At 43.8% G+C, this 15,941-nt stretch overlaps 1 long non-coding RNA gene across 7 annotated transcripts in view; it reads left to right on the forward strand.

Annotated features, from left to right (window-relative positions):
* LOC107323000 overlaps positions 1-14,150 on the forward strand; it is a 42,665-nt gene extending 28,515 nt beyond the window's left edge. For 5 of the 7 annotated variants that reach the window (XR_001559124.2, XR_001559127.2, XR_001559120.2 and 2 more), the window contains 2 exons: positions 5,895-6,069; positions 8,351-13,017. This is a non-coding gene — a long non-coding RNA (uncharacterized LOC107323000). Of the gene's footprint in view, positions 1-5,894; positions 6,070-8,350; positions 13,018-13,900 lie in introns of those variants that run through there. The other 2 variants (XR_001559122.2, XR_001559123.2) reach the window with 2 other exon arrangements.
* The last annotated feature ends 1,791 nt before the right edge of the window (positions 14,151-15,941 follow it).

A 15,941-nucleotide genomic window follows, 5' to 3' on the forward strand; every position in this document is an offset into this window, starting at 1 on the left:
TAAAAGGGACACATGCATTTTTCAGATCTTTGCACATTAATGGCTGTATTTGATTCAAAATACAGTCAGTGAACCCTCAGTAAATGGAATTAAATGGTATGTGTCTGATTTGAGGGTGACAATCCGCCAATTGTTTCTTGTTTGAATTACTACCTGCGTGGCTGGGCACAGCAGTAATTGAAACTATAATGTTTCATTCCTCTTTAGCTATAATTTATCTGCAAAGTTCACTCACCGCTATTCTGTTCTCCTTTCTGAAATCTCTCCCTTAACCATTATTGTGCTGTTGGAGACTGTATCCCTCCTGCACACCCTATATAGCTTTGGGCAGCCCACCCTCACATGGCACCACAGATTTCCCATCAAAACATAAAGTACACAGTGGCTTTGAGACCATCTTATGGACAAACCAATATATGACATCACCTAACACTGAACGCTTTGTGTAGCCAGAATTATTGTCTGTTGTTTGAATGGAGGAGAACTCGATGTTACTCTTTCTTCTATCCATGCCTTGCTTTTCTGTTTTAGTTGTTTATTGTATTCTATACAGAGGTGATGGAGATGGACTCAGAGATCCTCATGGTGTCCCTTCTGAATCAGGATGTTCTGTGATTCTTTGATTCTATGACCTGTGGCTGCTACCGTAGGATCACCGCTCAGTTTCTGCTACAGATAACAAATCAATGGCCACTCTCCTGATGCTACCCATTTATAAGCAATTTCTTGTCTGTTCTCACCCAATATTGATAAACAGAAGAAAATGGAATGTATTTTATTCATCCATAAAGTCTGACATTTCCAAAGATGGAATTACATTACCCTCCTCATCTATCTGCAGCTCATGGGGCTGTGGGTTGGCCATGCCCCTGTACTGCAGAGCAATGGCACCCAACTTCTGAGCCTTTACAATGAGCATCTCTGAGACAGGCAGGGACATTGTCCATACAAATAACTGCAATCACAAAACACGATCTCCCCATCCAAGGATAACTTGCTCTTGGCAGGGATGTTTCTATGAAAGCGTTTTCATCTTACTGATTTGGTGCCACTACCCTTGTCCTGGGTGGGATTTGAGTGATGAAGGTGAGTTTAGGCTTAATTCAGGCAGAAATCCTGTGTGGCTTTTGGCTGTCCAAGGATGGGCACTTTGGAAACTGTGAGTGTCACTTCACCATTCCTCCTGCAGCCCTCAGTGGGCTTCAAGGCTGCTCGTGATCCAGGTCATGGCACTATTTTCTCCAAGCAAATCCTCAGCAACAGAAGTAATCCCTCAGATGGAGATTTCACCTGAACTGAGGCCTCCAGGGTTGTTTAACAACAATGACCCACTCCTCCAGCAAACTTTCTGTACACATAGGCTGTATGCGAGGGGCTGAACTTCATGCCTTGGGTCACAGCCATACAGATTTAAGCCAGACCTTTTCGGATGTACCTATTGAACACTCTTTTTTTGCTCACCTCAGAGGGCAGGCTGAATAATTGAAGCAAGTGGCTGCATTTCTCAAAATAAAAGTGGGATTTCTATGTGGCAGAGGTCGGTGGTGCTGGGAGGGAAAGGTAATTGACATTCCCTTTGGGAAAACTTTAAACATTTGGACAATGATTGCTTTGGATTTATTGTCTGATATCAGCATGGAAACAAACAAACTACACAACTTAGTGCAACTAAAGCAGTTCAGTTCTGATGTGAGACTGATGGCAGAGAGGGGCTGGTCAGAACCTGTTGTTCAGCTCTTTCCCACCAACAGAGACATCAGGGCACCACAACATGAAAAAATAATAAAAATAAAGAAGCCAAGTGGCTCTGAGTGATGCTGGAAAGTGTCCTTGCTCCCATGGAGCACCCTGCAATGCTGCAGTGCTGATGGGCTGCAGGTTGCCCTGATGGAATTTGTGTGGCATCCCACACCCCACCGTGGTGAGAGGAGAGCCTGTCTGCTGCCTGGCCCACATACCTCTGATAAGGAAATACCTGTGTATGTGATAGAAATGCATGTATGTACCCACACTGCTGCAAATCTGGCGTCGATATGCTAGGTGCACAGCTTGGATTAACCCTTGGATGGGTCATCCCTGTTCTTGGTACAAAATGTGCGTTAAATTAAAATGTTAAGAGATTAATTTGTAGCAGCTTTTCATCAGCTTCTGCTTAAAGGGCAGCTTTGATATCCTCACTGTTGGGATATTTCCAAAAGGGAGCAAATTGCTGACCCTCATTCCATTCCTCCTCCTCCAGTCTTTCTGAGCAAGGCACTCTCTGTGTGCATGCAGGAGGGCTGTCAGCACCTGGCAAGGCAGCTCTGTTTGCTGGGACAATTTGCTCTGAGCTGGCCTGAAGTAAAGGCTCAGATATTGCTCGTTCGTGTGGGTTTGCACAAGCAGCCATAAGCTCCCTGCAAAACGATAGAGCATCTCTGGTGCCTCATTGTCATGTGTATCAAACTGATGCAACATTAATAATTAAAAATATATATAGTTTTCAAATCTAAAGTACAGGAGAGCAGTTCTTCAGCTGCTCCCTTGCCAGAAACAGCATCTCATCCTTTGCTTGCTCTTGTAGGTGCTGCTGCAGCCCTGAGCTGTGCAAGCCTTGGACGTTGCCATGCCTTTATCACTCACTTCTGCCCAGGCTCTGTCTTTTCCCATTAGGTGACTTTGCAGAAGTGTGTCCCACACCTCCTCTCGCTGTACCTCCATCTCCAAACTGCAATTGGGTTTCTTGGGGTTTAATGGGAGCGCAGCAAGTCCAGTGCATTTAAATAGCTGATTTCTTCGCGTCTGATTCAGGTCTTGCCTCCGGTGATATCAGCCTGGCTGCTGCTGAGGGAGCACAGTATTCAGTGAAGGAGAAAAGCACTCAGGCACATCTATGGGGCAGGGCTGGCAGGTTTGGATCCCACTATCCCCATGGTGATATCCCAGAGCCTTGCTGCTGACCTTCTCATTTTGACGCACACCCCAAGCTCTGGGCAGTGTCAGCACTGCCAATAGATGCTTGGGCATTTGTGGACAGCCTACCTCACCTCTCAGCTCAGATTCCATGGGGCTGCCACCATGCTGTGTCCATGTCCCCTGCATATTTTGCTTCCCCTGAGACCTTTGTGCCATGCCATGCACAACCCTGCCGACCCAAGGCCATGTCCCTCAGTGGCTGTGCTCTGCCCACCACCCGCACACATCACTCCTGACCCCACATAGCAGGGATAATTCCTGCTGTCACGTCTGACATTTAGCCGTCCAGTGAGCCTTGCCAGGAAATTGCCATCATTTCAGTTCGGCTCCCAGTTCCCATTCTGATTTATATTTTTGTTTTTATCCAATTTTTCTGACTTGTTTTGGTAGGGTGGACAAAATGTTCTCTCCCAAGACAGATGACAGTTTGCCGATAAGAGGAGCAACTTATCACAAGCAGCTCCAATTCTTTCTCAAATGCTTAGTCTGTTGGAACGGCTTTAAAGCCTAATGCGATATTGTAGGTTAGCCCCAAATCTGCTTCCCCCCCTGTATTTCATACTTTATGGCTCCGAGCATTGCTCCTTTTAAAACAAAACACTTCAATCTTCTCCCCACCATCTACAATTTTCTTCCTTCTTTTCCCTCTCCGTTAATTTCACTTTTTAAAACTTATTTTAGGGATGGCAAGTAAAATAAACAGTGTGGATGGGTGACCTCTTGGAAGCTTGGTGTCCTTGAGGCTAACTTTAGAAATCATTTGTCACAGGCACAGAAATGTGCACTGCAATCAGAATTAGCTGCCAGATTTCTTCTTCTTCTTCTTTTTTTCTCCCAGACAATTATATTGTAATTTGAGTGGCATTCTTGACAATAGTTCGGGTTCTCCAGCCATACCCAGCAAACTGAGCACCGTGAAAGAAAAGTTCAGTCCTATTCTGGTTTAAACATTCTTTTATTTCAGTATTTTTTGGAAATAAATTAAATGAGTGGTTGAAGAAAGGCAAGGAAACCAAAGAGCTTTGAGCTCTGGAGGTGATCCCAGTAGGCTAAGAGGTAATTATATGATGAGGTTTAGTCCAGCAAAATGGATGCTCTACCACAACTGGGTAAATAATGTGCAATTGGTCACCAGGGCCAGAAAAACTCAGGTTATTTCATGCCCTCAAATAGTCCTTAAATTCTGTGCATACAATTTTGGGACAAAGCCTCTGTATTTATGACATTCACTAAGAGAAGCAGAAGGAGCCGTGACCTGAAATGAGGGATCTCAAGCTGCAAGTCTCAGTCCCATGGGGGTCAGCCCTCCTGGATTTTTGTTCCACAGTCTTTCAAGGTCTGGAGACACCTGCAGCCAGCACGGTGCCTCTCTTACACACAGTTATTACTTGGAAACGGGGATGTGGCATCTCACAAGGGCACAATCCACCCAATTATTATCTTTCCTCTGCCTTTTTTTTTCAGCCTTAAATTATAATTTAATGCATCCTATGAATTCAGATCCCAGTTCAGCAAGGTGCTAAGTCTTCAAACACTGAGAGCGCTCCTGAAGTGCCTCAACATTAAGCCCCATCCCACAGGACAGATACTAATTACCTCTTACAGCTTCCATGAAAGATGCAGCGTTTTACCTCCGATCCAGAGCATGTCCATAAATATCAGCCCAGCTCACAGCCAGGCAATGGGAAATTTAAATCACAGAGCTGGCTGGGGCTCACCCATGGTTCATCTCTATACATGAGAGTGATTGACCAAAATCTCTGCAAGGCAGGAGGTCCTGAGGACATTATTGTAAACAGCAGGGAAAAATATCCTATCAAGATGCTCAGGATAATCCTATCTCCTCTGGATTCCCAGGGAAGCTCAAAGAGGGCTCCTGAGTGCATCAGTAAATATAACTGCAAAACCTAGGAGGATTTCCAGCCCTTCAATATTTTTCCAGCATTTTGTTTGCAATTTATTATCCTGAATAGATATTTTTTTAATGGCACTGCTCCCTTAGAGAGAACCACAGTACCCAGAAAAGCCTGTTGTGAGCCAGGTGGGCTGTGTGCTGGAACAAAAGACATCTCCCTACTGTTACAACCCCACAGTGGGTGCTAACCTGAAAAGTGGCAAAGTTATCAAACACCAACCAAGTGTTGTGGCTTCAGTGCGTGTCTACAGATCCCAAATGTTCCAGCTGCCTTACCACTTAGTGTGATGGGCTCTTGGTCAAACCTTGGAGAGATGACACCTGGAGGAAAGGGAAAGGTGCCGGCAGTGGGCATACATGGGGATGTATGAAGTGACAAGGCTTTAGCATCTCTTCCAACACAACAATCCATCTCCAAGGCAGCACCGCCAGCCCCATCCCATGAAGTGCTGGCAGATCATAGGGGCAAAATGTCGATTTCACCCTCTAATTAAAAAAATGCCAGCCAAAAAACCTGCACAGGATGATTTCTTGCATTAAACAAATTTTATAGCGGAGAAGACTTTTAGCGGCACTATTTGCAGCCCTGGCCTTTTGCCAGCTCTCTGTCATTAAATCCGCCGATCTTAAGTATCAGCTGCACTTATTCGAAGGGGCTATAAATAAAATGCTGGAGCCCATTAAAGGAGCCTGTTTCCATAGGCTGTTTGTCACACCTGCGGACAGACGGACACCGGGAGTGTTTGGGGGAACTTCCCAGCACTGTGGGGCTGAGCACGGGATTGAGCTTCCCCATGCACACAGATCTATCTCTCAGCCCTGGCTTTGCAAAACCCAGCTCCTTTCTGCTGGTTCAGCCCCTGTGAAAAATGCCCAGCAGCACTAATGTGTGCCTAATGACCCATGGCCCAGAAATGACTAAGATACAGGAATTAAATTTAACAAATCAACCCTCTCTCTCTTTTTTTTTTTTCTTTTTTTTTTTTTCTTTTCCTTTTTTCTCTCCCCCTTGAAACCTTGGAAGCAAAGTTCCTCATCACAGAACTCCATGAAAATGCTTCTCAGCCCCCAAGGCAGAGCGGGTGCCTGTGTTCAGCACGGAGGGACGCGGCTGTCACCATGCCAGGTGTGACGTGGGGCTGCATCAGATCGATGGCACATCCACGGGAGAGCTCACTAGTGATGCCAGGTTTATTTAGGTAAGTGCAAACTAATGAAATTTAGAGGTTTTAATAAAAAGAATAGCAGCTACCCTTTAGAAACAGAATGCAAAACCGAGCCGTGTGCCAATCACATTACAGAAATGAGAGGGTTGGGCTGTTTCCCAGAAAAGTCCGTGTGTTTTTGGCCTCGGTTTGCCCCGGTGATGCTCCCAGCTCTGCACTAGGGATTGGGGCTGTGAGCATCGCTGAACTCCTGTGCACAGGGAAAAAGCAATGCACAGGGCTGCAGTGATGCTCACCATGCACTGAGCTGCTACCAGGGACCGTTTATCCCTTTCCCATCATCTGAGTGCTGAGCTGAGGTGGGAATTCATTTGTCGTGTTCTGAATTATAAAAGGTGGCAAAGAAATGGTTGTAAAGGCAGCGAAAGGGGGGGAGACATAACTGCAAGCCCAGAGCAGAGGCATCCCAGCAAATGAAGGTGAAGACCCAGGAGGAGTGCTGTTCACAGGAAAAGACAACCTTGAACATCTCCTAACAGGAAGGATGCATAATTTAGAGCAACCTGGAGGCATTTTGTAGCGTGTTTATTTTACAGCCTTATGCTTCCTTCTCTTGTATTTTTTCACTTGCAGAAATGCACCCAAGTGTTTTGTTGGATGAGAGGAGATGTAGGGGGTTATTATAAAGAGGGGGTGGTGAACACATCCCACCACTGAGCCCAGCGAGGGCTGGACCTGCAGAACTGCTTTGCTTCGACTTTGCTCTGAAGCAGCTCTTCTCTGGCCATTCTGCATTAAAATGCATCAGATATAAATAAAACCACCCAGACAGGAGACTTCTCAAAACCATCCAAAGTCTCTGTTCTGCCCTCTGAGGCAAACAGTTCAGGACCTGCAAGAGCAAGGATGGTTGGATTTTCTGAGGGATATTTTTGTGTGTTTTGTTGTCGTTGTCACAAAAAGGCAGGAGATGAGAAGGTGAAAGGAAACCTTCAAACCTCAAACCACAGTGAAGCTGTAAGCCTGCAGGCTAGCTTGTGCAGGTGCCCTAAGCACAGGTCTGCCTCTCTGTTGCCCTCAATCCTTGGGGTCTGCAAAATCCCAGGAAACCCCCAATGGACATGAAAGCAAGAGAGTACAATCCAAATGGTTTTCCTTGTGGCTCTGTGTGCCTGGGGAGCAGTTGCAGTAGGGCTGATCTGGGGAATCGGATGCCAAAAGAATTTGGGAGATCAGACACTGTTGCACAATGGGGTTTTGAGTCATTCTACATCCGTGACGACCCCAAAATTGTAGCATTGTAGAGTTTGGAAGAGGCCACTAAGATCATGTAGTCCAACCATCAGCTCATTGCCACCAAAGCTTGTCAGTTCTGTGATCAGCAGAGCTTTTCCCTTCTGCTGTGGTGCTCCCAATAGCTCTTTGGGCTGTAGGTTTTCTGCTGGGAGTGATGCTTGGACTGGGTTGGAGAAACAGGCACTGGAAAGCAATGAGGAAACAGAATTCATTCCACACCCGTCCCTGTCTCTGTCTCAAGGAAGAAAATGATGAGGAGAGAGCTAATGAACACACGAAAGGATGCAAAGAGAGAAACTTTAATTGCCTGAACGGTAGCGCAGGAAGGCTGAGCCATAAAAAAGAGTGGGAACGACTAATTTATGAGTACAAATTCTATCTGGAGAACATGACTTAAACTTGGGGAGAAAATCCATGTGCCTGGAATATTAAAATCAATAGCTGGAACCTATTTGCCAAAAAATAAAAAAGAATAAATAAATAAATCCCACAACAAAAAAAAATAAACTGGGCAAAGAAGGTGTAGGAGGGACAGTCAATACAAGAAGTGACATTGCTGCCATCCAAGTCACTAGGATATCAAAAGAAAGTGACTTCAAGTAAAAGCCAATGGGTTACACTGCTCAAATCTCACCAGAAACCAGAAATATTAAAAAAAAAAAATCCTTTATATTGTCCTGGAAAACCTGAACTTGAATGATATGAGTTGGAGGGCTTGTGTTGTCATTTTTGGGAATGTATAAATGGTTGTTAACCAAAATCAGGAGGATTCTCTGCAAGACGGTCTTGACAGCTGAAGAGCTGATCGCAGCTCTAAAAACCACTTATAGCCGCCATAGAGGGGTTGCCATTTCCATCTCATGTGCAGAGTTTGGATAGAGCAAAGCCTGAGCCAATAGCAGACACTTTTTCTTTTCAACACTGTAAGCCAGGTCACTTGGAGGATTCTGAAGTGAAAATGTGTGTGATATTTGGCAACTCGTTGTTTAAAAGCACTCTGGCTTTTCTTTTCATCTAGTGAAATCTCAGAGTTCAGGAAGAGAAGGTTATTCTGGTTAAAGCAGCGACTTGGAGGGGAGGAAGGGGAGGTCTGCACACACACAAAAGGAAAATGTGTTAACAAACAGCAACCAGAAGGCCATCAGGTGAGACCTCTGCTATCAGAGCTGAGAGCAGTAGGGATGTGGTTTTTAGATATCAGTGTCTGAGTGTGGTTGTCTAGACAGAATAGCGGATGATAAAAAGGAAATACATGGAAGGCAGACGCTAAATATTTAATTCCTCTAATTTCGGGGGGAAAGCTGAGTAAATTAGCAATGTCACAGGACTGTGCAAAATACCTCCAGCTTCAATTCGTGCCCCAAACTCCAGGAATGCAGCACACCCGAGTGCTGCTGACTTTGTGCCAGAGCAGGAATGTCGCTCGTAATTATAAATCTGATTATCTGATGTTGATTTTGTGAGAAATAATGGAAGAGCTGATAAGGGACTTGATTAATAACAATTTAAGGAGAATAATTAATTACAATCAACATGAGTTAATGGAAAATAGATCTTATTAAATGAAATTGATATAATTTTTCAAGAAAGTGATTATAGATTTGATTGATTTAGTACATTTCATCAACACTGTTACGTTTGACTTCTGCAAGGCATTTGACTTAATGTTGTCTCATTTATTAGGAAGATAAAACAATGTAAAATCAACACGGCATGCACTAAACGGATGAAAACCCCACTGATATGTTTAAATGTACGGCTGCGTGCAGACACTCATCACAAGTGGCTGTGTTTCAGTTCATCACTTTTAGCAAAATGGTTGAAAATCAAAATTAATTACAATCAAAGTTTGCTGATGAGTTCGATTTGGATCATGGTGGGGCTGGGGATCAATCTCCTCCTGAGCCAGATAGAAGCAAAAAACATCTCATTCAACATATACAAAGACACACTTGGCAACTGGAATTTCATGGCATTTGGGGGAAGGAGGGATCCTATAACACAATGCTGGAAGCTCAGACAAATAGCAGAGTGGAATACCTCTTGGTGTAACATCTGCTGGGACCCTGAAGCTATTTCTGGTGCTTTCAACTCAAGAAGGATATTGATGAATGGGAGAGGGCTCCAAGGAGGCACGTAAGAATGACTGAAGCGTTGCAAGACATGCCTTATAGTGACAGATTCAAGGACCCCAATGCGCTTAGCTTAACAAAGAGGAGGTTAAGGGGTGGCTTAATGACAATCCAGATGTGCTCAGACAGACAGAAATGGGAAGCTCTACAATCGAGCAGACAGAGCGATAAAAAGAGCTTGTGACTGCAAGCTGACACTGCGAAATTCATGCCAGGACATGTGCACTTCTTAAGCGGACAGAATTTACATCAGAACAACTTCCCAACAAGTAGTTTCACCATCTTTCACCATTTCAAATTCATAGCAGATTTGATTCTGTTTTGTTTTTATATATATCTCAGATCCACCAAAGATCACTCTTTAAATGAACACTCAGAGACCCACACTCAAATTCCTCACAAAAGCCTTTGGTACAGACACCTCTTGGACATCTCCAGAACTGCCCTTTGTCTTCTCCTGGGGCTGGTTTGCAAGCCCCAGTGACATTACAGTGCAGCTGGGGACAAACAGGTGTATTTTATTAATTCTATTACTATTATTAATGTAATATTAATTGGGGCACTACGACATTATTTCTGGGTTTTTGGGCTCTGAAAATAGCATGAGGGGAGAATTTTCCTTCCAAGTAAATACTGTGATGGGTGATAGAGGTCAAATAAGAACCGATATCCAAAAGCAAGAAAATAAAATTTGTTTTATAACCAATTTATATAAAAGGGACTTTATCTTCTTATAATGTCTTTACCTTTAAAAGCAGGCCTTTACCTTATATAAAGGACATAAAAGAGATATAATTTGTTATCTTAACCTGTAATGAGATGAGCAAAGATTTTAAGCCCCTCCACAGCCTACTCACTGTTCCACTGCAGTTCATAAATACCCAAACCCACCCCGCTGTATGTGTAGGGCCTCACCTCTGCAGCTTGTAGGCTCTGCCTCATCCCCCTACTGACATCATGGAGCAAATGAGCAAGAGTCCTCTGCTCTTGAATCCATTGAATCCAGATCCGAGTTGGCCAGCCAACATGACTGCCATCGATTTCAGGTTTGGGTCCAGGAACTGAGCAGATGCTTTTGAACCGGACAACAACTCAGCATTTATATTTTATCCAAAGAATCCTGAACCAGCAGAAATGGTTTTAAAGCTAGGGCAACATCATTACCATAGAGATAAACATTACGTTAATGTGGTTCACCATAACAACAGACCATTTATTAAAACACTTCACCATTTAATTTATCCAGCGTTTTATACTGAAGAGTATTTTCATTAGGATTCCACTGCAAAACTGGAGAAGGCATTAAATCATTTAATATACTGACAGCTCACTTAATTTATTTAAGCAGGGGACTCTAATTTAAAAAAGCAGACCTTACACAGTGCCCTATCTTTTCAGTCCCGGCATGCAAGGTCCTATTAATTTCAGGGTAGGGTGTTACATTAAATCAGCTTGAGATCTCACCATGTGCTTTCCCTTGGTCAGCAGCCCTCTACATTGCTGCACCTGCCAGAGCTGCCTGCAGGAACCTCTCCTGATGCCTTGCTCCATGCCTCTTGCTGCTGCTAATGTCTGTGAGCATCTCACCTTTTGCATCCCATGGTTGAGGGATCAGCAGGGAAGCAGGAAGCCCTGAGGTTCTTGCTGAGGTCTTCCATTTAACTCCTGCTAATTGGGATTTAGAAATGCCTCTTGTCTTTGGAGCACTTTGTGAAGTCTGGGAGAATCACTGCAACTTACTCCTATCTCAGTTTGCACTGAATTAGCAAGAAACGTGCAGTTGTCAAAGAGTCACAGAACGTTTTGAGTTGGAAGGGATCAATCCTTGCAGCACACTACTGTTGTTCCCACATTTGTCATAATGAACAGAAGAGGAGAATATTGTTACCTGTGCCAAAGCCTGGGTGACTCTAGGATCTCTGATGGCTGCTGGTTTCATTGCTGTCCAAGGCTGGTATTGAAGCAGACCCTTGGAAACAACAGCACATTGTCAATAGCACGTGGGACATTATTAATAAACACTACAGAGCTTGATATGATCTGGCAAAAGCAGCACAATGAAAACAGGTACCAAAAGAAGGACAGAGAGAAAGGGAAGTGATCTGAACAGGGTGTTTAATGACTCACCGGGCTGCAAAGCACAGTGGAGAGCAAGGATGGAATAGAAAACATTTTAATGAATTCAGCATACACACCCTTTGGAGGCTCAGCTCCCCATTCCCCAGCAAGATTTGACCCACCCGAAGATACAGATCACACCGAAAATAATAACCAGTAAGTAATAATAATAGTAATAATAGGAAGAGCAAGACCCTCATCTCCAATTCATATTTATAATCCAGCAAATATCTCACCTAAATCCGGAAGATTTATGGGTTTGCATCTATAATTAATATCCCTCCTTAAGCAAGAAAGGGTATATTTTCATAAAAATAAATCTGGTGCTCTAGACTGGATTTGGAAAACTAATATTTAAATCCCCAGCAAGAGATGGTTATTGATCGCATATATGTGTCTACAACAGAGACAAGCCATGCACATATAGAGAGCAAGAAAATTGCATATTTATGTTTAGAATAAATAGATAAAGTTTCTATTTTAAATGCAATAGATGAAACATAAGCAGGAAAAAGGAGAAAGATGGGCAGCTCCAAACTGCCCGTTTCCCAAAGATTCAATTTGCATTAGGCCTGCTGCTAACGGCAGGGCTGCAGTGGGCGCCAAGATGCATAAAGGGCCTCGAGACAAAGCAATCGATCTTGTTTTAGTTTTATGAGGAAAATAAACAGTTGGGCTGATATAAAAGCAGAAGGGTCAAGCAGAGGCAGGGCTAATGAAGTGACTCACAGGAGCTCAGAATTAAAACAGTCTTCCTGTTCTCTATCCTCCCTTGTGGGGGACACCTGTATCTCCCCTAAATCTCATGGGTGAGTGATAGCAGAGCACCTGCTGAATCCAGAGCTTTCTCAGTGCCTCAGCATGCCCTGAGCAAGAACTGTGGAGATGTGACAGTGAGGAATGTGGGGTGGGCTGGGGTTGGACTTCAGGATCTCAGAGTTCTCTTCCAATCTTAATGGCGCTTTGACTCTGTGATTCTATGATTCTACAACTCAGGGATTACCTTGCTTTCTGCACAGTATCTACATCCAAATTTCAATGTTTGTGGTTTTTTTTTCATTCTTTTTTTACCTCCTCAGGTTTCTTTTCACTCCCCAGAGCTTCAGCTAGTAGAGTGGGAATGTGCCAGGTGAGCAGCTGAAGCACAACTAGGAAAGGATAACTCCTCTGCTGCAAGCAGGGATTGAGCTGAAAAATCCTGAGTTGCTGGAAATCTAAAAGTAGTCACTGTTCCAAGGTCAGGAGGCTGAGAGTCACTTCACTCAGTGGTGCATTTTCCAACAGAGGTAAAGCAGTTCTGCTGTCCTGGATCCAAAGTAAAGCTAGGAGCAGAGCCCAGACACTTGTATTTATGTTGTCCTAAGCTGTATAACAACCCTATTTAAGAGAGATTTTAATTATTCATGGTTAAATACCATGCATAAAAAATAAAAATTTCCTTATGCAGGCAGTTGTTGAAGGAGTTGGTGAGGGACTGTGTGCCAACGTGAGCACCCTGCTCAGAGCTCATGGCATGGGAGTAGACACAGGGGGAGCTTCTTTCCCCTGAATGCTGGGCTCTGAGGAGTGCTATGATACCAGTAGAAAGGAGAAGAGAGATGCCATAGAGGATGTGGATGACTTGCCCCTGCTCAAACATGCAGCCATGAAATGTGGAATGTATCCAGGATCACATCTCTGGAAAGTTAAATGCAGACAACACAGGGGCTCCAAAAGCTGCAGGCAGCATGTGGTATTTAGCCAAGGCACAGCTTTGCTGCAACCTCGTTTTCATGGTTTAACATTAATGCCGTAAATAATTGATACTAATGTAAGTGAGATAAGAGACAGACTGTCTGTGGGCCAGGAGGAAGTAGATCCTGGTGACATCCACCCAAAAATGTACTTGAAGATTTGGCCTGAGTGAAAGTGCTGAAAAGACAAACGCTCAATCTGAGAGGCAGGGAAGGGAGGAGGGATGGGAAAGGCAAGCTAGATCAGCTCATAGGACTCCCATTTTTCTAATGAAATCTCCCTATATTTGTTCCTTCAACAAGAGAATATCAGCATTGCCTACCGCTGGTTAGCTTGCCAAAGTTTGCTCTTGCACTAGTCCGCAAGACATGTTCATGTGTTGTAAGAAAGTGGGAACCTGGGTAGGAATGGGCATTTTGTAAGAAGGTACAAGTGCATCCCTCCTCATCAGGGACATGGGAACCCCAGAGTGCTTGATATACTTTATGGCTGTGGTTATCTACAGATCAGCTGAGCATCAGGTAGGTGCTATCCAGCATCTCAGTCTTTGGAACTAGAGGTGGATAATTAACCTTTTGTTCCAGTGAGGACAGACATGAACCAGGCGATGGATTCAGCACACTGGAAGCCCACCTGAGCTTGGGATGAATGGGCCACGACAGGACTGGAGTTGGGGATATCCCTGCTGGGAGCCTCCTGGAGCCACTGAACCACACTGTGCTTTAAATCACAGTGTCGATGCAGCTCTTGGCATTTCCCATCCCCTGAGCAGCCAGCACGATGCCATGCCAGCTTTGATCCTGCCTAGCACATAGAAAAAGAAATAATGCCAGCTGGNAAAAGAAAAAGAAAAAGAAAAAGAAAAAGAAAAAGAGAAAGAAAAAGAAAAAGAAAAAGAAAAAAAAAGGGGAGGGGGATTGGGGGGATTGGGGGGATGGTGTTGAGCCATCCTTAAATCTCTCTGCTAAACTTTATTTATGCTGCAGCACCACCCTCACACAACCCCTGTGTTGCTCCCCAGCCCGAGGACCTTCTCTTAACCTCACTGTAAGGTAAGTGTGCCTAATAGCTTTAAATTGCAGGAGGATGCCACATCGGATTGAAAGAAATCTTCAGAGCTGATCCCTTCGTTGTGAATAATTTCCTTGTAGAGGCAGTGGGTCACTCTTAGGGCAGGTAGGTTTGTCGCACGCACATCCCAGAGGCCATGACTGCGCATTACTCTGGTGCACAGATATGCAGGGCTCTGACATTGTGGGTTGTTCTTTTTTTTCCCTAAATGCTTCTTAACCAAGTGATTTGAGCCAGAAAGCTGGAGGAAAATTGCCATTTGGAAAATGCTTTGAAAGAGCAGCATTCACTCATGAGTGACAGAGATGGAGACAGCAAGCAAGACTGTTTCATCTCTAACATGATTTTATGATTCATTGAATAATGCATATTAGCATAATACTAACTAAAAAAAATCCATACTCATCATTTACTATTAATTAGTTATCAACATTATCCTACTATTAATTATTAACATTTACACTATCCATCAGCCCCCAGCTGACTGATAGCTTAAAATCTTGCATAAAGATTGCTACAACGATGCTGCACTGCATCCTGTAACGTACTTTGCAGTCAGCTTGTCATATTCCTATCTATAAAGCTTTTTACTAATGCACATTACAACAGATCTTATAGTACATGGATGAGGAATGTGGCTGCACCCAGCAATAATTCCATTAATTATGAATAAAGCATTTACAAATGACATCCTTATTTAAAAACGGTGATGAACTCATTTCGTTTCAACGTGGAAGTGCTGTGTAATTTGTAACTCTGTAAAAAGCAGCGCTGGCAGCGTGGGACAGGGAGAAGGGCCCAGAGCTCATCGTTATATCATAAAGGAAAACAGACCCAAAAAGAACAAAAGGAAAGTATTGACAAACAACAAACAGCTGGGATAAAGATGACCAAACTCCAACCTGATGGCTGGAAGGGATGTTTTAAGATGCCGTGAAGAGCTGGAAGGCATTATTCAGTGACCTTGCATTGTGATTGTGTCAATAAAACTCTCTCCGCGTTACCAGCAAGGCTGTTTCCACACTTTCTCTCACTTGCGATGTTTTCAGCTGGCTGGCAGCTCCCCAACACTCGTTAGCTGCATAGGGTTTGTCTTTGCAGCATCTCTGTACTGTTTGGTCCTAAAGGCTTCCTGAGATGGCAGAATATTTATTGCATCCCATATTTCACTGGGGATACTTACGTCAAGAGGCTATAAATACGTTACTCTTCCGAGTTTACATAAGGGATACAAAGTGAGTAGCCAAGTTTACAGATTGGGCTCTGTTAGTGTGGGGTCTGTTCTTCCTCATATCCATCTCTGTTGTTTGAAATCATTTGCCAGATTAAAGCTGGGAGAGATTTTTGACTTGCTGGCTGCTCCTGAGTGCAGCAGTCGTGTTCAGGTTATTCCATGTACTACACAAGCCTGGTTCATTTAGCCTTGCATCCTTTTTGGTATTAAATACATGAATATTGATGCTGGCTGTAGTTTTAAAGTGGGAGCCATGATCAAAGATCTCCTTATCCCAGGGTTCACACATCTAAATTAGTGCCCACTGGGGATATCAAAAC

The sequence above is a fragment of the Coturnix japonica genome, chromosome 20, assembly GCF_001577835.2.
Source record: "Coturnix japonica isolate 7356 chromosome 20, Coturnix japonica 2.1, whole genome shotgun sequence".
NCBI lineage: Eukaryota > Metazoa > Chordata > Aves > Galliformes > Phasianidae > Coturnix > Coturnix japonica.